The sequence below is a fragment of the Cupressus sempervirens genome, chromosome 5 (assembly GCF_028749045.1).
Source record: "Cupressus sempervirens isolate cs-2001-9-10 chromosome 5, ASM2874904v1, whole genome shotgun sequence".
Classification (NCBI taxonomy): Eukaryota; Viridiplantae; Streptophyta; class Pinopsida; order Cupressales; family Cupressaceae; genus Cupressus; species Cupressus sempervirens.
Genome location: NC_143122.1, coordinates 209,528,035 through 209,555,274, shown reverse-complemented (window position 1 = coordinate 209,555,274; position 27,240 = coordinate 209,528,035). Strand labels below are relative to the sequence as shown.

General features: G+C 35.5%; 1 pseudogene; it reads left to right on the top strand.

The window, feature by feature from the left end:
- Positions 1-18,536: 18,536 nt before the first annotated feature.
- LOC149555155 (uncharacterized) overlaps positions 18,537-27,240 on the top strand; it is a 45,227-nt pseudogene continuing 36,523 nt past the window's right edge.

Genomic DNA, 27,240 nt, shown 5'->3' with positions numbered 1-27,240 from the left:
CTACCAACTTTGAGGGATTCAAAACCTAGTCAAACAGTTTCAAAATGACTCAAAATATGAAACATAGCTTCTTTGGTATGGACACTAAATATTCCCAAAGTGGTGGGTCATGATATATTTTTGGGTGCAAGATAGTTAATGACAAAAACAACCTCCTGTTGTTGTTTGACACTTAGGTGAAAATGTAGATTTTGACACTAGCTCAAAACAAGACTTTGCCAAATGACTCAGAATGTCAATTTATCATCATGGAACAAGTGGACAGGCTGAATGGAAGGTGTTAGAAACATTAAACACCTCAAGGGCATCAAAGGTAAAATCAAGTACAATCTCATTTATGGCGATCATAGGGCTCAAAATTTCAAATAGACGCTCAAAATAAGAACACAATTTTGAGTGCCAATAGAATGCACCTCATTTTCAAGTCAATATGATGTCCCAAGGAGAAAATTCTAACACAGAAAGGTGCCAAAGCAACAATACCAACATGGTGATCAATTCTCTAGGACATAAGCAACTACCTCAACAACATCAACCTGCAATAGTCCAAGGACTTAATGTTCCCAATAGACATTCAACATATAAATAAAAACAACAAAAACCTCAAGTGGTACAAGCATCCAACATCCCCAACACACAATCCAATGTAAACCCACCTGACTTACACATAGTGTATCAACAACAATTCCAACAACAACAAGCTGTGTTTGCTAAACAACAAGAGCAACTCAAGCAATAGTTAGAATATCAAAGATGACTTGAGCAACAAATATTGTACCAAAAAAAATTGTTAGGACAACAAAATGTGCCACAACAACCTCAATAGATACCTCTACAACAACAATGACATACATGGTCTCACATACAACAAATAGAGGTATCCCAACAACAACCACAACAAGTGTCACAACAACAACACATGGTACATCAATCACAGTTGATACCGCAAAAAGTGCCACATCAAATACCACAACAAGTACCCCAACATGTGTCATAGTAAGGACCTTTTTTCTTTAAGGTACTAACATACCTCCACCACCTAGTGACACATCATCAAACTCATTAGACACAGAAATGTCAAAATCAAGTAGACATAGCTCCTGCCATAGCAAATGGTCAACTCATAGGTACAAAAGACTTGAAAGGAAATTTTTCATAGAAAACTCTAATGAAGAGCTATTGCAATAATTCAAAGAACTTTCCAAACAAGTTGAGGCATTAGGAGTCCAAAAGAAACAAGCTCCATATACAAAAAGGGACCTATGTCCTAATCCATTTGCCAAAAGTTTGTATATGCCTCCATTCCAAAAATACTTTGAGTCTCCAAGGTTTGAAAAATACTAAGAAAAAGGTAACCCTATTGATCACATCTAAGAATTCTATGCCTCTTGTACCAAACTTAGTGATCAGCCCACTTACCTCATGAGATTGTTCCCTCGTTCTCTAGGTGGGCCTGCACTTGAATGGTACTCCAAATTTCTTGGTACTATCAAATCTTGGTCAGAGCTAGTAGACAATTTTATCTCCCACTTTCCCTGTAACATCACGCATGAGGTGACACTTTTTGATTTATACTCAACTAAACAAAAGATGGGAGAACCATTCATCACATTCTTACTTTACTGGAGAAGTTTAGTCAATCAATTCTCACTAGACATTCCTAAAGAACAAGAAGTTAACTTGTACATTGAAAACTTAGTCCCAGACTTAATGTATGAAATCAAAATCAAGAATCAAGCACTATTTCTAAACTGATGAATTAAGGGGCTAGTATTGAAGATACTCTTATCCATAAGGGAATCCTCAAGATAAACAAGGAAAACACAAACACCAACTCGTCTAATGACAAGGAAAAAAATTTCTCCAAAAACAAGAGTGTGACTAATGATGGAATTGTGCATGCCTGTACAATTAGCACAACACAATCTCAACTAACTTTGAAAGGTGCAAACCCTACGAATTCACAAACTCCCAATCAAACATCAACCCCACCACAAAAAACTGAGACTCCCACATGGGACAAACCTTGAAGACATCCTAGAACCAAGGATTGGATATTCAAGACATTGGGGATACCTCTTGAGACTGCACTACAATAGTTACTCAATAATAACTTCATACAGTTACCCCCAATTAAGGATGAACCATTAACTAAAGCAGATTGGTGGGATGACAAAAAATTTATTGATTGCCACCACACCAAAGGACATAAAACCTCATCATGTTTGCAACTAAATCATGCAATACAAGATCTCATTGATGATGGTATAATCATAGTTGATTCATCACTGCTAGCATCCAACTTTGATCACACTATCTTCAACGATCCTTTGGGAAATCATGACAAAGAGAAAGCCTCTAGTTCAAACTCTAACTCACAAGGTAATGTGAACTACACGTGCACTGGCTATGAATACACCATTAGATATTTTAGTGAGTCAGATTCCCACATATCCACATTCACCTTAAAGGCTGAAGACCCTCATTATGCTATCACTCCGCGCTGTACCAAGATCACCGTCCTTGGAGCCCCATCTAGATCTACTGCTTCTACTAGACCTACACCCCCTAGTAGACCCGTTGCTCCTACTTCATCTGATTATAGCCTTGTTGAATAGCTCAGCAAGACCCATGCGCAAATATCCATCTTGGACTTACTACGTGCATCTCCCCAACATCAAAAGATCTTGGATCAAGCACTTTAAGAGTCAGTAGTCCCATATAACATCGATGTTGCCCAATTCCAAGCCATGGTTGGGAACCTATCTGCATCACAACATATCACCTTTTCCCCTTAGGATATTCCTAAAGACAAACCCAACCACAATGATCCCCTCCACCTTGAAGTCCTTGTCCACAATGTTAAAGTTAGACATGTCATGATAGATGGAGGAGTAGGGCTAAATATCTGTACACTTAAAGTAGTCAAAGGTTTGGGTTATTCTGAAAATGATGTGGATTCCTCTCAAAGGATCATAATCAAAGCCTATGATGATGATGAACACTTCTCTATTGGGGTCATCATCTTACCTATCAGAGTTGGTCCAACTACTAAGAATACATTATTCCATGTCGTAGATATAGTAATGAATTACAACATGATACTAGGAAACGCTTGGCTTCATACTATGCAAGTGGTACCTTCTACATATCATCAATGTCTAAAGTTTTTCTATAACAACGTAGAGGTTACCATCCCTAGTGATCTAGATCCTTTCTAGTTTTGTCCTAATCTAGAGGTGCTACTACATACCAAGTCCCAAAAAACAATGAAGCACAACCCATAGACTCCTCTAACTATGTGGATGTTGATATACTCTTCAGTAAGGCCAAGGAAAAGCTAAAGATTGAAGACAATGGGTGTGGAGAATACTTTATGTCTCAAGTATCCTACATTAGAGAGTCACCACTTTCTCCCCAATCTAATGGTAAACGACATCTATTACAAGACTAGCACTTCGGGATCAATATACAAAGTGCAACTTCTATCAATGAGAATACATCTATATGTATTGAGAAAGAAGAAGTAGAACAAAAACCCACTTTGATATCTCCTAGCAAGTATGGACTTGGGCTTACTATCATGCAAAAATAAGGCTATGATGGCTATAGTAGTCTTGGATATCATAAACAAGGAATAATTGAACCTATAACTACAAAAGGATGACTTCCTAGTTTGGGGCTTGGATTCAAACCATTGTGAATAGGTCCTCCTAGTACTACAGTAAGATTATGGATGTTTTGAATGATGAAAAGGCATATGAGGATATCCAACCTGAAACTAGTAGTCCAACAGCTTCTAAGCATGACCCTAATTATCCCACTAAATTAGATACCCATATATCTACCTCCAATCAAAGTCCATTCAACACTGATGATGACATCCCCTCAAGTTACCATGAACTATTGGATTGGGGCCAACATGGACCACCAATTTTTGATCAATTTGAAAATGATGATGCTCTTGAAATAGATTTCAAAATCTATGAAGACATTAAAATTGGTGATCATAAAGAAGCAATTTCTCCTAAAGCAAATACATTGTCATATTTAGGGGAGCCAACTCCGCCTTCTAGTTGCAAAGAAAAAAGAGAAAAAAATGACAAAAGTAGGTCTCTTGGTGAAAATCGAAAGGTGCCATTAGACCATGAAAAATCAAAAGCTAAGCAATTCCCAAGGATACAAAATGAAAAATATGATGCCATGAATATCAGTGTTGTAGTGTTCAACATGTCACAAAGTCTTTTTGAGCACTCTCAATCGACCTTCATGTGGAAGGTCATTGGTCTCAATCCTCCCAATCCTCCCTTATATCCAATTGTTTATTTTCTAATCCTACTACCTAACTTGTCCAACACCCAACATCAAACCTCTATCCAATAACCCTTTGCACATGTCATCATCAGTGACATCCCACACAACATATCCATTGACCCATTTATCCTTAGATGCCTTGATTCATGAGAGGTAGACATTTTCTTACATATGGTATATAATGGTATGTCTTGAGGTCTCTCCAATGGTTTGATCTTAGCTATAGACTTGGATCAAATCCTACATAGTTATGGTCAATTGTGGGTCCCAAGATTATCAACTAGTAGCACCAACAAAAAATTTATTCTTAGCATTCGTCATCAACATTTGTGATTCTGTCTAAAAGTCCTGAAAAAAATCAAAAAATGGCAAAAAGTCCTTAAAAATATTTTTAAAAAGGCAAAAAGTCCTAAAAAAATATTTTAAAAATAGCAAAAAAAGTCATGAAAAAAAGAAAAGAAAAAAAGTGAAAAAAAGTCATGAAAAAAGAAAAGATAAAAAGTGAAAAAAAGTCATGAAAAAAAGAAAAGAAAAAAAGTGAAAAAAAGTTATGAAAAAAGAAAAGAAAAGAAGTGAAAAAAAAGTCATGAAAAAATGGATGCCTTGATGAAAAACTAGAAAACAGGTGTCTTGGTATGAAAACTTGAGTCAAGAGAAAAATTTCATCCAAAAGTGAAAACCTAGCAAACAGGCGCTTTGGGCAAGTACCATGGTGAAAACCTGGCAAATAGGCACCATGTATAATCAGTTGTTGCTCCTCCATCTATCAGGATTTCATCTAGTATTTTCTCCTTTTGTCATTCCTTGATCATATCCTTTATCTTGCAAGACATCCTTGTCTCCTTGACCATGGCTCACGAACTGGTTAATGTCCACCCTTATGTTACCTAAAGTATCACCAGTCTGTACATACTCTGTCATTGGCCTTTGTACATAGTTTGCATCTTTTCCAAGGGCATATTACCTACATAGTTCATGATTTTGAACTTGAACTAGGGGCATATCCCTAAGCATTTTTAACCCATTGGACTTATCGCATGATGGATTGGAGCTAACACTTGTATATGCTTATACGATCTTGAAAAAATTCTAAAAATTCAAATACGATCTTGAAAAAAATCCTAAAAACTTAAATACGATCCTTAAAAAGTCATAAAAATTTGAATATGATCCTGAAAAAATTCTAAAAACCATAAAATGTCCTAAAAAAAGCACTAAAAATCATTTAATGTCCTAAAAAAACACTAAAAATCATATAATGTCCTAAAAAATCACTAAAAATCAGAAAATGTCCTTAAATAAACCCTAAAAATTGTAAAATGTCCTAAAGAAACTAGTCAGACCAAAAAAATCAAATATCCCCAAAAAGCGCTAAAAATCACAAAACCCACCAAAAATCTATAATAAACCTTGTAAATAGTCATTGGGAATTATCACCCCTTTTGTGTGAACATTTGCACATTTGCAAACTGAAACTCAAAGCACTACACTTTCAAGACAATCACACCTATCTAAGCAATGTGAACCAACAATCAATCCAACATGGCACTATGAACCTATCAACTTAATCAACAATCACAACCATCACATGGTCAACCTATCCAACACTATCTAAAGACCTCAAATAGTCAAAAGCAAGTAATAATGGACAAGAATAGCTGTTGGCTCATGCTATTTAGTGAGTGATTTATTTATTTTATTTTTTTCTTCGATCATGTTCCTATGTCACTCGATGATATAAACTGATCTATGATAGTGGGTCAGATGGTTCATGGTCATCTTTTATTTTCTACCTATTAAGATGAACCTTTGAGAGTTTAGGGCATGAATATATGCCTTAGGAAGGATAAGGTCATTTTCTGTCTGCATCATGCTTGTTTATGCAAAAGGTTTTCATTTCGCACTTTGGCCCTTTATTCCATGATGCATTGCATTCCATTTTCTGTATCAAAATAAATCTCCATTTGACATATAGTGCACTTTACAAAAGCAAAATTCTTTGCATCATACTAACAATTCCTCATTTCATCTCCTCTATCTTCTATGTCTTCTTCATCTACTACCTTGCATCTCATTATTGGCAAATTGACCTATCATATGCATATCTCAGTCAATTTCTCGAGGGGGTACCCATATATATCATTCCTACTAGGGCATGTTGTTATGACCTTCTCATCATTTTTTCTTTGACACAATGCTCTAAATCACATTGTATCAAAGAGGGGCAAAATGTAGATGCTCAAAAATAGTTTGCATCTGCGATTTCACCAAAATGAAGCTCCATTTGACATATAACATAGCTTTTGAAAGAAAAAGTCTTCACCTCATTCTAAATAGTCCTCATCTCATCTCTTAGGTCTTCTTTCATTCATATCTTCATTCACCACCATGATCATGTGTTTCAATACACCAAATCATCTTCATCTTGCATTCCTACATTCCTGCATCATCCTACACTGTCTGTCAACCTTCTAGGGCTTTCCACCTAGTCCAACCTCGGTCTAACCTTTATTTGACCAAGTTTGACCAAATGTGACCATGGGTGCACTTGGTACTATCATAGTGAACTTGGGCTTACCAAGTGTGCATTGGGTGCACTTGGGTGAGTTTTGGGTGCACTTGGGGTAGTAGGATGCCTAGAATTGCTCCTGAAGCCCCAATGTTACACTCTGGAGGCCATAACTTTTCTGTTTCAACTCTAATTTTTGAATTGTCAATTGCATTGGATTCATATCTTCATTGTGAAAAAATTGAGCTATCATTTTCATTATTTGGTCACTGTCTTGATCAATAGCCCTTGAAAATACTCTCGGGCCCTTGAATCGACATCACTTGTTCATACTAATTCATCCCATTTTCTCATTCTATGAACTCTAATCTTTTGGATGACCTGATCATATCTCAACAATGTCTTTCATCATTCATATCCTCTTTCACATCAATTTCAAATCATTTTGGAACCATTTCAACATCATAAAAAATCATATGAAATCATCTCGCAATCATATCAAACCAACTTAGAATCATACCGAATCAACTCAAAACCATTTCAAATCAACTTGGAATCACAAAAAATCATCCATAATCATCATGAAGCATTTCAAACATCCTAAATCAATCATCATTTGTCTGATCCTAGGGGTTTTTGTGGCTTTTAGTGCCTTGGAAACCTTTCAATCTATCAAATCTTATCAATCTGGCCTTAGTACTGTCATAGCTCTAAGTGCTAGGTCGAACTATCATTCATGTCATCTGATCTTTGGCATCATTGAGTCTTTCAATGTTAGATCATGGCATTATCAACCATTTTAATAATATTGACTGCATCCATCAATATTATTATGATCAACCCTATCAACCAATCTTGATCCTATAGCATTTTACAATGTCAGTTAAATGTTACATATCTTTAGTTCATGTCATGTGTCCTTGTAATGTTATCAATTTTGATTAGTCAATTTGACCATGGCTTTGGTCTATCTATCACCATCTTATTCGATCAATATCATCATCACATTTTCATCAAAGGATACTGTCACACTTATTTAATCAAATTGGCCAATCCTCTACTAATTTTCTCTATAGGATTAAATAACCCATAATTTAATCCTATAATTCTTACTAATTATTCTTCCTAGTTTTCATCCTCAATTAATTAATTTTATTAATTAATTGGTTCATCATTTGCAAACCATGGAAATTCTCAACTTCCTAAGTCATATTTTCCTTCATTAATTCCATTTTTTACTAATTTCTATTTTGTGGAATAAAGGATTTTTAATTCAAATATTCCATAAAATATTGACATCATCATGAAATTTGGGTATGACACCTCTTGGATTCTCCTTTGACACTTGGCTCAGATATGTCATAATCCAATATCCTTATTCTCCTATGCAGATCCATATTTGGCTTCATTCATCATAGATTGTTGGCTTTAAGTGGGTTTGAGGTGTCATATGACGCGTCATAGATTCTCTTCCCTCTTTAGCCAAGTTTGACTTCCAAGCATCATAGAATCCTACACTTGGCATCTTGTGTCATATGCATAATGGATTCTCCAAGGAATCTCTTGCTATGTCGCATATCCAAGGTGACAATTTCAATGCTCTCATCCTCAATGTTGATTATAAAATGAGCATTCTTTCTCTGATTTTGGGTCCCTAATTCTTAAGTCTTTTCAAGTCCCTATTTTTGTCATATTTTCACTCTTACTATCACATTCAAATCACAACTTCAAGTATTCTCATAGCACCATCATTATCATAGAATTTTGCTTCATAATTATGTGCATTATAGGCAATTTGGAGCTAGAACACATGGAGAAGAAAGAAGGACATGGGAGCTACAAATGAAAGAGGGAGTTTTAGATTTTCTTTCTTGTTTTGATTCATTTGGCTTTCATGGTAGACTACAGGGTGTTAACATATGATTATTGAGTTTGTGATTTGGTCATAGTATGTTAGATATTAGCCCATTTTCTAGGTCCTATAGTAGAACCTGATCTAGTTTTGTAGAACCCGATCTTGTTTCATAAAACCTGATCGAGTTTTGTTTAACTCGATTGGTTTCTAAATGTATTTTTTATTTTTATAACCCAATCAAGTTATTTGAATCCAAAAAACCCAATCGGGTTATGGCATGGTGATAGCCTAGGAAAATGATCCAAAGTCTTGGGAGACTATTTTCCCTCATTTTTTTTTCCTTTAAACATTTTTCATCTTTTAAGATGAATTATCATCTTTTTCTTCATCAGGTACACTAAAGGTGAAGTGGGTATCTCTAAAATCACCACCATAATCTTACATGTCTTCTTAGAATTCTAACTATATAATTTTTTTCTTTTTTGGACAACATTGACATTATAAAATTTAATTACTTTTACCAATGCCTTCACATTCCTCAAAAACATATATGTCTACCATTTTTTTAACAACTTTTGATATATTTAATCAAATTCAAAATAAATAACATATTACTATTCTACACTTGATTATACATACATTTTAAAAAAAAGTTTCCATTTTCAATAATTTTGATGCAAGTTATGCTTAGTACACGGACACGTACCAAAATTTTAGGATGTATTCTATTCAATAATTCATAACAAAAAAATACTCATCATAAATTACAAAAAAATACACAACTTCTAGATATGAGTCTTAGCTATCATCCTAGCAAAGGAACATTGAAAATATTAAATATAAATATGTATTTTATGCTGCACACGAAAACAACTATGTTATGTTTTCTAAAAAAAATTAGGAACTATTTTTCATGTGCAAAGGGTTTGACTCACCTAATCTTATCTATTTTGTAAAAACTCTAGTATTTTAGAAAGTAGATTCATATTACTTAAATTTATATGCTTCACACATCTTCTCATTTTGAGTGGATGACCCTCAAATGTCTCATCCAAGTTTAGGTTTCCCTGATTTTAGAAATAAGGTGTCCACTCATACCCCCCCTTTTGTACACCATCTTGGTGCACTCACCCCTACAACCCATTAAAATTAGTGCAAAACATGCAATAGAAAATTATAGTTTATATAATTTTAAAGATCTTTCAAAAATGACAAACTGTAGACTCATAGTAACAAGTATGATACATTCAAAGTGTGCAAAGACTTTTCAAAGGAAAAAGGATAGAAATTCATAAAAACTATGAGAAGACACCCAAAAGACATGAACCAAAAAATAGAAAGTCACTCTAATCCCTTTCCAACTTATACTGACCATTTCCTTATGTTTTAACCATGTAACTTGAAATAGCTCATACTTAGTTCTCATAGAATTGGTGGCTTGGAGTATGTTGCCTTGATAATGTGTATACATTTTGTTAAATTGTCAAGACTAGGTGTATGACAAGAATTTTAATTTGATCTTTAATAATTAAATTAAAATTCAAAATTTTAGAAGCCTCATCACATGCCATTTATTTCTAGCATAGCCATCTCCTGCAAAAATGCCTTTGTAATTATCAATTTGCAAAAGGTCAAACTAAAAATATTACCCCCACGAAGACCTTTTGACAAAAGTTGACAATCCAACCATAGGGAGTAACCTACATGAGATGACGTGTTAGCATTTTAATTAAAAAAATTATGCCTAATGGTAACATGTTTCCTTATTTACCATTTATATTGAGCACAAATCTAATGAAATCAAGGATTCATTTTTCAATGTTAACGTGCCCATATTTAATTAACTATTTCTCATAAAATATTATGTCAAACCCTACCCCGTGTTATTGGTAAATGGGTTAATGCTTTAGGACATCAAGAAGTACAATTAAATTAGTCTAGTAAGGTCATCAATGACTTAAACATCACACTCAAAGACCTGATTCCTAGGATAAGAATGTTAAAAGATCAAATTTGACTTATTTTTCTGAGCTTAATTTTTCCTCAATGTGTGGTGTTTAAGGGTGGTCATAAGATCCAATGATTAAGTAACACAGTTGTAATGAGTCTCCTCAAGATTACGCCTCCCCCAACCAATGCCTCTTGTGTGAAAATATAATGAAACTCACATTTATTCATTTTTAATATATACCTATCATTTCTTTAGTTCTTAATCATGTAAGACAAATATTGTATTGTTTAGCTTTTCTTAATCAACTCAATTAGCCATATTAAGTTCTAGTTCATTCTAATACAAACAAATGTTCAAACACAGAACAATATTCATCACTTTCTTAGCCCATGTAATTCCAAATATTTTTTTTTTATTTTATTTTTGTGTGTGACATCATTTCAATCTCTTAATATTATGTTAATGGTTTATGATGACCAATCATGCTATTGGATTAAAATATAAAGATCGTGAGATGTGGTTCGACACATAAACCTGCCTTCATAAATTTTCAAAAAGGAGTTTGATAAATAAGTGATTATGGGATGTGATAGTCCAAAAGATTTGATAACTGATACAATATACAAAAATTTGATTTGTTTTTGCTAAATAACAAAAATAAAAATATTTCTCTATAAATATAATCCTTATTGAATGAACCACATTAAATATCCATATCATTGAAATTTGACATTTTCATTGTTATTAGGAAGAGAAATCTACTAGTGAGTTTAGCTAACTTCGCCCTTGTTAGGTACCAAACAACATTAAAAAGATTAGTTTTTCTATTTCTTGTTGTTCTTGTATGCAACTTAATTTCTTAAAGATAATGTTACAAGTTCTCACCAATAACATGCACTCTATAGAAGACATTATGCATGAAAGGGCCCAAAAAAATTGTTCATGATACTTGACCCCATTGCACCAATAATTTTTCATTCAATCATTGTAGTGGTTCACAAAATGTCAAGTAGTGTTTCACAAATCTCCAAGATTGGTTCATAAATCACAAATAGTGGTGACCAAATGTACTTGAAAAATAGAACAAAAAATTAAAAAACAAAGAGACTAAACATGAAGCTTGTTATTAATCATTGGTAATAGTAATTACAATATATAGTTAGATGACTTCATCAGGATCCTCTAATTATGCTAATACAAATGACAACACAGTAATACAATTGACAAGAAACTAAGTGTGAGTGACAACTAACTTCTATTATTGACAACTAACTCAAACACATGTACAATATAGTTTTATTAATTTTCTAACTCTCTAATTGTTAGAACATTAATTTCTAAGAAAATGAACCAATAGATAAAAAAAGAAGAAAAAAATACGAACCATTTATATATAAATGATGAAGTGACTAGACATCTTTTAAACTCACATTCACTAATGAATATCTTCTCCTATCAAATAAGGGGTCAAACTAATCTCCATTCAAAATGCACTAAAGACAACAAAAAGTCAAAATTATTATTTTTCCAGAGTCACCAAAACGTAGTGATTTTTTTTCCAATTTAAAAATCTATGATGTTTTCAATTTTTTGGAAATTGGTCAAGGATAGCCATGTCCTCAAATAAGTCCAATATATGAGTCTTCAAATAAGTCTAAATGACACTCCTTTTTTTCGTTCTACTAGGGTTTCTTGCTTCATGCAAACTTTTAGTTTTCTATGTATGACTTTTCATCTAAACTTTCTTTCTACAAGCATCACTTCTCACACCACATTTACTACGGGATTTTTTTAGGCTAGGATATAATGGCTTTGGCAAGCGGTGAACTAGTATTTTCTTGTGTTCATGTTGCTACTTCAGTTTGTCATGGCGCTGCCACAAAACAAATGCCCACACAAGTTTGTCCTGAAGGTTTTTCATGATGTAATCCTGAAATTATCCTTCCTTTGCAAGAATTTGATGATGTATGTGATTGGTTAGAACAACACACCTTGATAGGTTATTTTGTGGGTAGGACTCCTCCTGAAGCTATGCTCCAAGAATGGGTTAACAAGAGTTGGACTCCTCATGGAGTCCACCTTGACACTATGCAAAACCTTACCAAAGGTTTTTTTTAATTTCACTTCACTAACTTGTTGCGAGCAGACACATTCTTTAACAACAGACCTTGGTCTGTGTGTTCTTCTTTGCTAGATTTTCAAATATAGTCATGAGACTTCACAGTCTTAGATGATAAAAAGCTTAGGGTTCCTATGTGGGTCAAGTTCCTAGGTTTACCCCTACCATGTTGGCCTTTCATTGAGTCCATTGCCAAAGCCCTTCAAAAAGTTGTGACCAAGGAGCCTAATAAATTTTTTAATGCCTGCCCGCAATGACACATCTGCATAGAGGTGGATCTTTCCAAGGATCTTAAGGATTCTATGAAAATTCAAATTGGTACTTAAACCTTCTCCCAGAAGGTGCTTTACTTGAACCTCCCCAACACCTATTATAGGTGCCAATCCGTAGAACACAAGATCAAGGACTGCCCTCTGGCTATGCCTAGGGTCAAGCCCATGCCTAAATAGGCACCTATTAAACAAGCCAAAGGGAAAAAAGAAGAATGGGTTACTATTGGGTGTAAGGGCAAGGCTCCCTTGAATTCCTTTCCCCCCAAGCAGTCCTATGCTGCGGTTTCCAGTTCCTCCTATCCCTATAGGAGTGTCAATTCTAGCTAGTGTAGGGATGCAAGTGGAAAACAAAGAAGCTACTCTCGAAGTTTCGTAAGTTTCAAACCCTATTGGCACACAGGGGATAGAGGCAGACGTAGGGGATAAAGGTAGCTACTAGGGATTTTGCCTTGGCTGGGGTGCATACTACTCTTCCTACTTCTTCCATAGCACCACCAATGATGCGACATTCTTATAGTCCTCCTAGACATGTAGAGATACTAGAGGTGAAACATCAAGCTATAAGTTCAAAGGGTTTTTCATCTGAATTCAACCATGTTTCTACCTTCTTGTAGAATACCTACTCCTCTCTTGAGGATGAAGATGATATGGAAGAGTTCTCATGAACTTCCTATCATGAAATGTTCAAGGTCTCATAGACCTCCCTAGAAAGTACTATGTTCGGGATGTCTATCATAGACTTGGTAGTTTAGATTTTCTCTCTCTACATGAAGTTGAAATTTTTGGTTTCATGCTTTCTTCGGCATGCCTTGTAATTTGTCAAGATGGCATGATGTTTTCTTCCCAGCATGAAGCTGGCCGAGGATGTGTAGTTACTCTCCTATCACCTTGCCTTCATTTTGCTATTATTTCACACGGTTATGACCCCATGCATAGAATTATTTGGCTTTTTCTTTCCATTAACAATCATTATTTTGGAGTCATTAATGTTTATGCTTCCAATGATGCTATGGAAAGATCCTAGATGTGGGCCTGGCTGGCTGACAATTTGCCTCCAGCTACTTGGGTCATGTGTGGGGACTTTAATATGGTTGAAGTGGCCTTTGACAAAGATGACATTCTATCTTTTCACTGGACAACTGGGCAAAGACAAGCCTGGTATTACATGCATAGTAAATTGGGCCATTTTGATCCCAATACCAATCGCTACCAAGATAGTGGGGTTTGGCACACTTGGTCCAACTTTCAAGCTAGCTCTGACTGCATATTAAAATGTCTCGATTGTGCTATGAACATTATGCAATCTTTTTTCTCTTTGTCTAAGGATCAAGATCTACTTGTCATTCCCCTACCAGATGTAATGTTATCTAACCACTTTCCCATTTATTTTGTCATTTCTTGACAAATAACTATCCCGAAAGTGGCCAAGTCTCAGTTCTTCCTCAACACATTTGTGTTGATGCATGCTTCCACCATCTCACACATCCTAAGTGTCTAGAATTTGGAGCCACGTCCACATTCTCAAAGGGGATGGATTCAATAGTGGAATGATGCCATTACCAGAACTACTCAGTTCTTGCACATTTATAGGTGACAATTGGCTATGTTTAGAAAATGGTCATATGAAGCCAACATGCTTGCCTTCAAAAAAGCCTCTGAAGCCCTCACCCTGAATCCCTTTGATGTGGACTTAAAAATTCAGCTTGCCAAGCTCCGCCATGGCAAAAAAATTGCTAATAATTTTGCTGCTCGGGGAGCCCAAATCAAAGCCCATCTCCACTAGTTGGAGGTTGGCGACAAAGCCTCGAAGGAGCTTTTTCAGGTTCTTCATGCCTGAAAAACCAATGTTGGGATTAAAAAGATTAAACAAGGAAATGCTATTCTATTTGGTCTCCCTGCCATCCTACAAGCATTTGTTCATCACTATGAGAACATGTTTGTTTTGCAGGGAAATTTAGTTGCTCAGGAGGAAGCTCTCAAAAAGTCTATTTCTATTACTTCATACCACCTAGCAGTTGAGAAACATGCTTTCTATGAGAAAATTCTTTCCCTTCGAGACCTTAAAGAGGTAGTCTATTCCATGAAAAATGACAAGTCGCCTAGGTGTGATGGGTTTCCTTGTGAATTCTACAAACACCTCTAGGAGCATATGGGTCTTGATCTACACAAAGTTTATCTTGAAGCCTATCATTCTAAAAGCTTAGGAGCCATTATAAACAAAGGAAATATCAAATTCATACCTAAAGCCAGTGATGCAGAGGACATATGCAATTTGAGACCCATTACCCTTCTAAATGCGTCTTATAAGATTATTGCCAAGACACTCTCTCTCAAAATCAGGCACATGTTGCCCTTAATTGTGCGGCCAAAGAAAACTAGCTTCATCAAGTCCAAATATATTCAAGATGATAACATCATTACTATCTAGGAGGGAATGGAATGGGCTCGCAAGTCCAATAAGAAGGATATCTTTTTAACGATAGATTTTACTAAAGCTTATGATCACATTGAATGGCCCTTCATCTTGGCTATGCTCCAAGCTTTGGGTTTTGGCCCCAATTTCCTTCAGTCCATGGAGATGTTCTTTGGTGATGCTAATGTTTTCATTACCATCAACAATTTGCAATCTGAGGCTTTTGGACTTTTTCATTCCATTAGGCAAGGTTGCCCGCTAGCTCCTGCACTTTATGTCCTTGTTGTGGAAGGTTGTGGCTATTTACTTGTGCATTCTATGTCCTCATGACTGGTTCGTGACATTTCCTTACCTAAATCATCCTCCCAATCAGTCAATGGACACTTTGCTGATGATTCCTTTTTTACTCTTTTAGAAGATGATGAAAACATCAATAATGCTTTAAGTTGCCTAGACACCTTTTGTCAAGCCTCTGGTTCTGCCATTCAATGGCATAAAACGCTTTGCTTCCGTCAGTCTTTTTTGCTAGCTCCACCTTGGCTCAGCTAGTTTGAGTGGAAATGGGTTACTCACAAGGAATTTTTCTACTTTCTTGGCATTCCTTTTGCATTCCAAGTGTCGCCTGTGGAACTTTGGAATGTTGTGCTGACCAAGATTAGCAAAAAGCTTGACTATTGGATCACAAAGCCACTCTCCCTCACTAGAAAATTCCAAATTTGCTCAAAGATTCTGGCAGCGACTCATGTGTATTATTCCTCTTGTTGGGCTCCATCCAAAGCTTCTCACATGAAGTTGGAAAGATTGCTCAGGGATTTTCTATGGGCCTCTAGTTCTGATCACCATGGTTTTCATAGAGTGGCTTGAGATTTTTGTTGTCTCCTAAAAGAGTCTGATGGTCTTGGCCTACTTTCCACTCAGAAACAAGGCCTTGCTCTTTATGCAAAATGCATTATTAAGGCTATTTCAGGAGATGAAGCTAGGAAGATTCTGGTTTAGCACTGTATTTCTTCTGGCTTTCCTGTCAATAGGCCTACATGGAAGGGGATTGGTTTCCAAACCCTTCTCATCATGCATGATCCAGTGGCCATTTAGGGCTCATTCATAATTAAGAGCATATGGAAATCTTGGGAGGCTATTAATCCCTGACTTTGATGGGCTGGAGATGAATTCTGCAATTGCCTCTCCTTGAATCAACAGAACATTTGGTGGTATCCCCTATTTTTCATTCAAGGTACTCCCCTCACCAAGACTCAGGGGGCCAATGCTCTGCATTTTTTAAAACATGGCATCAGAATTCCTAAGGACCTCTTTTCAAGGGTCACCATGAGTTTCAAGACCTGGGAAGATATGCAAGTACAATACTGCCTTATCCGTTCAGATCGGTAGACTTTTGACCTTTTTCTTTCTTCCATCCCTGTTCACTTAGTTCATAAAGTGGGGATTCAGTCTGTTTGCCCTTGGTGGCTTGATTGGAAGTGGTATCTTGCCACTCCTTTTTCTAATTACAAGCCAAGTTTGGGCTACAGGTGGCTTTCGCCTCATCTTTTGATGGTGTATATGCTAAACCACATATGACATTTGCAATCTTCTCTTTCTCAATGGAGAAAATGCTTTGATACCATTTGGAATGCTAAAATTGAACCCAATATTGCACATTTTGCTTAGTGCCTAGCCTTCAAAGGTCTTCCCTTGGGGCCTCGGCTCAAACACATTCGGGTTCATGATCCTAGATGTCCCTTTTGTGGACAACCAAAGTCTTAATTTCTTGGATATTTTCTAGTTTTCTAAGCGTGCTCAAAATTATTGGCACTGGATTCATGATTTTTTAAGCCATTCAGACCTGAGTCTTTTTCTTGGCACATGATTCTGCTAGGTGATTGTCTCAGATTACCTCTGAAGTTTGCCTAGATTTGGCATACCTTCAAGCTAGAAATTATGTTTTCTTTGTGGAAAGATAGGAATGATGTTCTTTTCACACATAGTTTTTTGGATGTTAACACTGCTATGTACACTTAGGCATGCATGTGTAATAATGTAATTATGCAGATTCAGGCGCAAGCTAACAAAGTTTCCCATGAGGTAGCTCACCTGCAGGAGTTGCTGAATCATTGGGGCAATGCTCCCTGCACTATTGCTAGAGTTCCTCCTGATGCCTCAGTGCCACTCCTTCGGCTGCCACTTGCACACCCCGCACTCCTAGGCTTCTCGCCACCACTCTCCCAGTGGTGGTGATGGTGGATGGAGGTACTGCTCAACTTCTCCACCTCATGGTGGTTCTAGTTGATCCCCGGCTCCTCCTCCTAGTACTCATTGTGTGCATTCCAGGAAGTGGCCTCGCTTGGACCTTGCGATCTCTCCTCCGTGGCCAAAGGTTAAAGATGCGAAGGCTGCCATTATTACTGCTTTTGTTGATGATGGTTGGTCTATTCCCAGCCTGCTCCCCAATCCCAAAGATGATTGGGGTTTTCAAGACAAAGATGATCCACCACCCTCGGTTGGCACTACTTTGGCAGCCTAAGGTTGCCTTATATGTTTTTTTTTGATGAATAGTTTATGTTTCTAGCTGTGGCCATGTTTTTAGTCCACCTTTGGCTATGTGAACTCATTCGCGAGGTGATCTTGTATCCCTTGACGCTTTTTTTGTGAATTGTAATCTGAGTATATTTTATTAATAGAAAAGGACTATTCATCAAAAAAAAGAAAAAAAAGTCCAATCTATGAGAACCTTAAAAAACTTTTGAACTTTTATGATCATCTAGATTTAATCACATTAAATTTGAATAGGATTATTAATTGGTTTCAGTGGTGACTTTAGCTGGTTGGTAGGTCAGAGATAGTGTCTCACTTAATTGCTTTGCAGGTCTGAACCCTCCATTAAATTTTTTAAAAAAAATCAATTACCTTGCATCGCTTATTGACCACATATTCAGTGCTCAATTGAAGGAGATCAATGAACAGATGTGTCACACTATGCTGAATGGATTATTTGTGGTTAACATTGGATCCATTGCAAGTTTATACCATGTTTTCTATCCAAATCTGACAAACTACTTACAGTGACAAACAGCTCCCCTGTGAAGTTACCTAAATCTCATTCAAAGCCATGCCGCATATTTTACAACAAATCTTCTTCCAAAGCCCCCCATCTCTATATCTCAAAGCTACTGGAATCATTACTCTTGTTGCCAGGTTTAATGTTGCATTCTCGAAGGTCAGAGGTACCAATCTCACATACTCCAAATTTGTTCAAACTAGAGAAGTAAAAGAAGCCAAGAAAATATCTAGCAAAAATGGCATGCTTATTTGCTATGGCCCATCCTTGGCCGCTTCATCATTGTTCTTCATTTCCAAATTGGAAAACATTGGATCAACAGGCCCACATCTGCTCACCCTTGCATCTACTTTAACTATACACTTCCTTAAAAGAGAAGTGGAGGCAAGTGTGTATATGATATTGCTTCTCTTCTCTAATTAATATTGAATAGAAATTTACCTCTATGTTCTAGTAGTTTAGGTTTAGATTGTGTATAGTTCTTTATTGTATTTTATTAAAATGGATTATGGAGTGTAATTGGAAATATTGATAACAAATTTTTTATATAATCTATGTCAGATGAATATAACTACATCGCATGGATGGTATAAATCTAATAGCATTAATAGAAAGGCACAGGCTATCCTTCACAGAGAATGCATCAAAAGTCAAACATTTTTTTTTTCAAATCTTAGAAAATACAGTATTTTTTTTTCAATTTTTTTTGCTGTTTTCAGTTACAAACCATAAGGTAGTGAAGAAAAAATGGTGAAAATTTAAAGATCTATCAAATTTTGATTTTTTAAATTGTAGTCAAAGGTACATTTTGTGTAGAAGATAGCTGTATAGATTGGACATTAATATCATTATGGATGGTACCTCATTGGAAACGCGCGGCTTAAACATCACACACTAAGCGTTGATCGCTTAGTGTGGTACTGTGGGGTCCACTCCCCAACTTCGTCCCCCATCTCCTCCATTATCTTCCAAGTTCCTCTGTACTGTTGTTACTCCATAACCGTGAAAGTAAACCATAAAATCCAACATACTCCTACCGTGACTGTTTCATTTTTAATCCACCTACTTCCACCCACTCTCATTAAACCATTTAATTGCTTCTCTGTCTTGCATGCTCCACTCCATGTCTAGGTTTTTTATTTCTTTTACCATGATTTCAATTCGTTTCACAAGGACACTGTTCAAGTTTTTTCCAGCCAATTCAAGGTATGTAATTTTAAATCCTATTCTCCATTTAAAATTCTTGTATTGCAAATGAATTGCAGTCTCATTTCTATGTTTTCTATTAAAAACTAGAACATTTCTCGGTGTCGTAATTGATAGTTTGCATTCTATATTGAACATTTAGCCACCTATGGCACAGATGATGTGGTGAGCCACATAATTCACTGCATTGTGTCTATTTCCATTTGCTTTTATTTTTCTCTTTGATGTGGTTTAATCTGCTCTTTAAACTCAATAAAATCGTTCCACCATTTTAAATCAGGGGAAACAACTATTAAATAGCTACCAGACAACCATCAATGCTTGAAACTGGATCTTCTACTACTGCTAGCAGAGAGGACTCACATTGAGTGCTACAGAATGGTATGAAGTAGTTGACGCGAGAGGGATACCAGATTTCCTCTATTATTGTAGCCAAAGAAATTATAGAAGTTGTCAACACAGCCTTAGCTTAGAACCAAGAAGAATAAAGAGCTAATGGGACAATCTAATGGAAAAATAGGGATATGAATAGTAGAAGGTTTTTGCAATAGCATTTTCTTCTATTTATCAAAATTTGAACTATTTTCAAATTTCCCCTCAAACTCCTGCAAGGTTGTCCACCTCTTTGTTTTGCTCTCTAGGAACACCCTAGATGCCAAATGCCTCAAAGTCTATATTCTATCTTTATAAAACTTGAGAAGACTATTCTTCACTATACTTTGAGTTCTATTTGCATTCACGGACATTTCAGTATCTTCAAATCACTATAGCAGATAAATATCCTCATGTCTTGGCTCTAAATTCTCTAGAAAAACATATAGCAAATATGGGGGAAGTTCTATAACTGAAGTGTCTTCCAAAACAGAGGAACTTATCCAAAAGGTAAGGCTGAGATTTTGACAACTCCTATTGTCTTAACACCAGTACCATCCAAATTTACAACTCCTTTAAACACTAGTTCATACCTTATATTAGGCTAATTGGCCAAAACAATTTGGCATGATAGAACTACTAACCTTATAATAAATCATATGATTATGAACAAGGTGATTAGCAATGACTAAGGAAATCCTCTTTTAATTGACATAGACTGATTGAAATTGCTATACTTTTGGCTGAAACATTATTTCACCGATTGAAGCTCCTTGGTGCCTGTTAAAGGAAATCCCTTTGTGCTAGCAAAGACAAAGCCTCCCACATAATGACAGTTGTAGTCTATTCTTAAAGTAATTCATTTTAGAATTAATAACACAATTTTCCTGCGTGATTCAAAACCTGAAGTATTTCCCAAATATTTGTCTTACATTCATGCAAAATTTACCATGGAAAGAGTAGGCAAAGCTAAGGCTATTGGCATTGATTTGAGGAAAACTTACAACTGTGTTGGAGTGTGGCAGCATGACAGAATTGAAATTATTCTGAATGACCAAGGTAACAGAACCACTCCGTCCATGGTTGCTTTCACCCCCAACGAAAGGCTTGTTGGGAATGCTACCAAATTTCAGATTTCAACTAATCCTACCAACATCGTGTTTGATGTCAAGAGACTTATTGGAAGAAGATATAATGATCCCTCTGTGCGGTCTGACAAACAATTGTGGCCATTCACCATCTTTCTGGGGAAGAATGACAAGCCTCTAGTTCAAGTGACTTTTAAAGGTGAGAAGAGAGTATTTGCAGCTGAAGATTGGCTTAAACTCTAAGCTTGAAGGGTCTTTCAATCTTAACTGTTTTCTCAAAATAGACATAGGCGTTGCTCTATGAATGCTTGAAAATTTCTTTATGCACTAGGCTTGATGGGTTTTTCATTATTAATCAGTTTCTCAAAAGAGGTACTGGGAAGCACTATGAATCCTTGAAGATTGGCTTAATCACTGAAATTGATAGGCTATAATTGGAAAAGAGGCAAGACCATTTCAAACATAATCCATGATAGATATTGCTTCAACTCTCAAGAAGACAATCATACAATGTTGATAAGTTCTTGTAGCAACAATCAAATCATGTAAGCTCAAACTTTAAAGCTTTTCAATGTAGGGACTACTATACCTGAACAATGTGATGATCACTGTGATGTTCAAGGCAATAGGTGCATAATCCACCAGACATACAATCAAGGCAATACATGTTGCACTCGCTATGGTTGGAATCTCCATGAATTCTGCAAGGAATGAAGAAACTTGTCTGCAACAATGGCTTCAACCAAGGAGGCCCAATTTCATTCTCTTCCAAACTCAACATCCTTCTAACCTACAAGTACCCAATTCAAATATAACCCAAATTTGATTACCCATATTAACTATGATCAAATTCGTATCATCAACATTCAAAATCAGTATTCCACCATGAATGCATATCACACAAACTAAAAGCCACCCACCATTATTAAGGCAAACATGAAACTCAATCAGCTGCCATGAGAGTTGTGATAGTTTAAATTTGTAGAGGAGGTGCAAAAAACAAACCAACATACATACCATGAGTTATTGGATTCTAATATTTTTTTGTTGTATATTAGATGGATGTTGATTGGTCTCACGTCATGGACAAAGGAGTTCAATGCCCATGTAGTAGAAAATATTCTTATGTGGATCTTTCATGGAAAAAATATGTACTTAAAGATTCAGAACTATTTTCAGCTTGGATTGAAGCTAATAGATTGAAAGATTTTATCGAGGGAGAATGTTCAAGGGACTCATATCCAACATGCTTTTACAAAAGTCATTCAAGGAAGCCCTCTCAAAGTTCCGATACAAAAGATAGGATTAATAGTTATCTGGAATACAACATGTAAGAGTAATATTCTAGCTAAGATTATTTATACTTTCAATTGTAAAGTAAAGAGTGTCTATAATAATTTTTTAATTATGCATATTATTAATATGAAGATTCTTCATGATTTCCATGGGTATTGGTGTACATTTGGGCCAGAGGATTTTAAAGAAAAAGATGCAACACCATTTGATCCTTCCTCTGTTCCCAAATCAAGGAAAGGTAGTAGACCTAGTCACAAACATACATGATGTGGTTGTACCTATCATTTTAGCACTCAAATCATGGTTCATAGGCCAAACCATGTATTGATATGGTACCATCAAGTTCAACATGTGGACAAGAGTGGCATACCTTGTCATGGTCAAATGAACAATGCATTTTTTGGATCAAGGTCCTTCTTTGCACCATTTATTAGTAAGCAATTACATCAATGGGTCAAATCATTGCTATTACTTGGCATGCCTGCAGATGCAGTGCATAAAAAACATAAGCAAATGGTGCATGAAAAGATGACAATATTTGAGGGTCAATCTTCTAGGGATGATTTTATTACGATGGATGATATTGCAAATATTGATCGCAAAATTAAGTCATTAAAATACATGTATGATAGTAGTGATGCTCTTTCAGTGCAACAATGGGTTTTGGCAAACCCTGACAAATGGTTTGCATATCAAGAGTATAGTGCCACTATTGATGGAGATGGAGAGGTCCCATTTGTGCTAGGGATTCAATTGCCAGAGCAATTTGATTGGATGCTTCAATATGGCCATAACAATATATTGGCCATGGATTCTACATTTGGTACCAATGCAATGAAGGTATATAGTGTATTGCTTTGTAGATTTAACTTCAAAATATTTACAATTAAAGTATAGTATTGATACATTATGCTGATGTCTTATGATAGTTTCAATTGTATACAATGCTTGCATTCGACTCAAAGCATATGGGGGTACCTATGGCATGGATTATTATGTCCAGATCTTGTGCACATGATATCACATATTGGATGCAAATTCTTCTTCAACGAGTTCACTTGACGAATATTAATCAGAAACTAAATGCATTCATGGTGGATGATGCAGCTGCCGAGATCAAAGCTATTAGGTATTTTTTTTAATCATTTATCCCTTTTTAATTTTTAAAAATATTTCAATGCCTCCTACAATATAAAATTTGACACTGAGTGAAAGTATTTATGATGTAGAGAAGTTTTTCAGTGTGATGTATATCTGTGCACTTGGCATGTTAGACGTGCTTGGCTAAAGAACTTGATTGCAAAGGTCAAAGATAATGCAATTAGACAAGAGATGTTTGATAGACTTGGATTTATCATGCATCATTCAAAAAGAAAGGATTCAACAAAGAATGAGATTCACAATTTTATTGATGACTTTAAAGATGCACAACCCTCATTCATTGAATATTTTAAGGGATGATGGTCTAATAGATTGAGTATGTGGGCTAGATATTTCCATACACTTAAACATGCAGGACAAGAGACAAATGCTGCCATAGAGTCTTACCATTCACACTTAAAGAGATGATTCTTGAAAATAATTGAGTGTGCTACAAATCGTCGTGTTGATTGGTTGGTATATCAACTTTCAACACATGTTTATGTCTATTATTGGTGGGTACAAGTCAGTAAAAAACATGGTTTCTATAGGAACTTTGATATTGAAAAAATTGAAAATACATCTTGGGTTCGGGCTATGAAAATTCTAGATGAGCATATTATATTCAATGACACTAATGATCACATAGCATGGGTGACAAGTGAAAGCAATCCCAATTTTTGATATGAAGTGTATAGCTCCTCACCTAGTCTATCTATGTGCTCTTGCAAATTTTTGATACAAGGATACATGTGTAAGCATGTGATGAAGGTTAACTTGATGAGAGAGAGACAAAGGAAACATCTATCTAACAACTTGGATGTAGACGTTGATAATATTTCCAATACAATTGGTTCTATAGAAGAAGGATGCTCCAACAATCTCTCTAATTATTTGGTACTTAAAAAACATTGAGTATTTTATTATATTGATATACAATTATTTGCAAACTACGTGTTTTAAATTTTTTAAATGTGTTGCAATATGAATGTAGGTAACCGATGCATTTGAAGAGATTGTAAATAATGAAAATTGCCAACCCTTGGAGGATTCTTCTATGCCCATACAGGTGAATTTATAACCATATCTTTGCTGTTCCAATTTTGATTATTTGGTTATATAATTTCTAAAATATGTTTGCGTTATTTTTGTAGACTGCTGGAAATAGAGGTAAAGCTGCACTAAAAGAAATGAGGCTACAAATAACACAAGAGTTGGACAAGTTACAAGAAATTTCAACTCACGCATCTGATTTGGCAACACTTACTTCCATTAATAAGAATTTAAAGGACTTGTCAAATAAGCTTGAGAGTGTGACATGTCTCATCCCAACTTGGATTAGACCATCCAAGTGCAAATCCATTTCACGTTGTACAAGATGTGTTTGGTCACACTATTCATTGACAAAGAGACTTGATTGAGTGCATGAATGTAAGGAGAAGATCAAGTATTTCAAGGAAAATGCCTATGTTTCCACCATTGCCACAAAATTGCAAGCGTCGAAATTGGTTTGATGATCTTGATAGGGAAAATGAATGAGATAAGGAACAAATGTAGATCAATGAACATGATTTTGATATGGTTACACACATGTTTGAAATCGTCCAAGATACTATTATAAGAACACAAGATTTTATTTCCATCCATTTTTATTTCAATATCACCTATTTTTGTCCTATTTTCATTCCATTTCAATCAAATTTGTATACATGCAAGTAAAATAACAAAAAATAATATGTATCTTCTTGTAGAAAATGTTGATTTATGAACCATCCAAGAGAATCTCAGCCAAAAAGGCAATGCAACATCCTTATTTTGATGATCTGGACAAATCTCAATTCTGATTTTAAGCCAGATTTCTGAAAATGCCCAATTTTCATAAAAAAAACTATTTAGGTCTGTACATGATATGTGGGGTACATGATACTATTTTCATAGTTTGGTTGTGAGCTACAGGGGATACCTATCTGAATTTCAATTTTCTCATACTTGGGAAGTGTTTTTAATAATATTTAATCTTTTCTATTGAATATCTAGTGCTTGCATCTATCTCTAATAATATTTCAATCCTTTGTATTGAATATTTTATTCAGCTGTCATATATGCTTTTTTCTTTTTGGGAAACCCTATTTCATGAAAAAGATGTAGACAAACTTTTGAATATCTTGTAGAGAGAATATGTGTGGTTTTCTGCGATTTGTTTGTCTAAATGGAAGTAGTAACTTATAAATCTAAAGTTTCAATATTTGGTTGTAGGGTATATTGGATACATGGTACATGACTGTCTGAACTGAAATTTGTTTGTCTAAACATTGGACTAAACATGGAAATTTGAGTGCTTCATTTCAATTTTTGTATACACTCTTATGAATTCTTTAAACTTGTAGTTATAACTAAAATATTTAATCTTTAACTTGGTCCTCTCCAACACATCCAAATCTTGGTCTGATCCAACAGTTTAATTTAGAGATATGTCCCCCACACTAGGACTGAAATTTTCAATGACAGCCATCCCTTCAATCAGCATTCTCTTCAGTGACTGATCCATTTCTCAATCCTCTTGTCATCATTGCATAAAAGACTCAATGACACAAATAATACATGCAATGGGCTCTCCCCATAGTAACATTAATCACAGTAAGTGAGGAGGCCCTATCCATTCATGGTGTGTTCAAAGCAAAATGTTGATTGCACTTGATTCTCTATTTGGGACAGTCAAAACAAATTGACGTTCTTTGCCTTTAAATCTTCAAAAAACAATGAAAATAACACATGAAATGAATAATGCTTTAAACCAAAAATGTATTACTCCATTTCTAATGAAATTTACATTCAAATGAATAATTTTCAACAACAAAACGGCTGACTATACCCTCACAACAACAACTATCAAGTTTGCAGAGAATTAAAGTTTATTGAATTAAAAACTGCATTACATTGCCTTTTCAACACAACAAAACCTCTTAAACTCCATTCCACTTTCCCTACCTTCATACTCACATGGATCCTCATTATATGGATCCTTTACACTCCCACAAATTGATAACAACCCAAATGACCAACTCCCAACTCCCTACAACAGTCTAAAACTATCTGTTTACAATTTGCAAGTTTATAAAAGTTGTCAAGTTGTTGACTACCCTTGTCAACTCAACCCATACATGTTATATTTGCATTTATTATTTAAATGCCTTCTAAATATCCTCTTAGGAATTCAATCCTCATATTTAGACCTATACTATCCCCCCAAATTCCATTAAGGCTTACATAATTGATCTTAATACAAAATTATCAAAGCACTATCAAAAAATTATTAAAGGACCATTATATGGTCTTATTACATCAAATGACCCTTCAAGGTCATGTTCATCCTTTGCTTCCTCTTAGAATCTATTCAGTGATCCCAGTTCCTTTTAGGTCTTTGTCCTCAGCCCTGGTGGTCGTGCACCATTCTCCCTGACTTCAAATGTTTCCCAGTCCCTAAGGAACTGTGCACCTAAAAAATAAGCATTAGAAAATGTATCTCCATATTTTGGAAATGTATGCTTCTTCCCTATGCATTTGTACTTGTCTTGTAGACACCTTGCATCCTCTTTTCCCTTCAAACTCTTCATGACTGTCCTCTCCTTCTTCATGTGCTAATCAATTTTTGA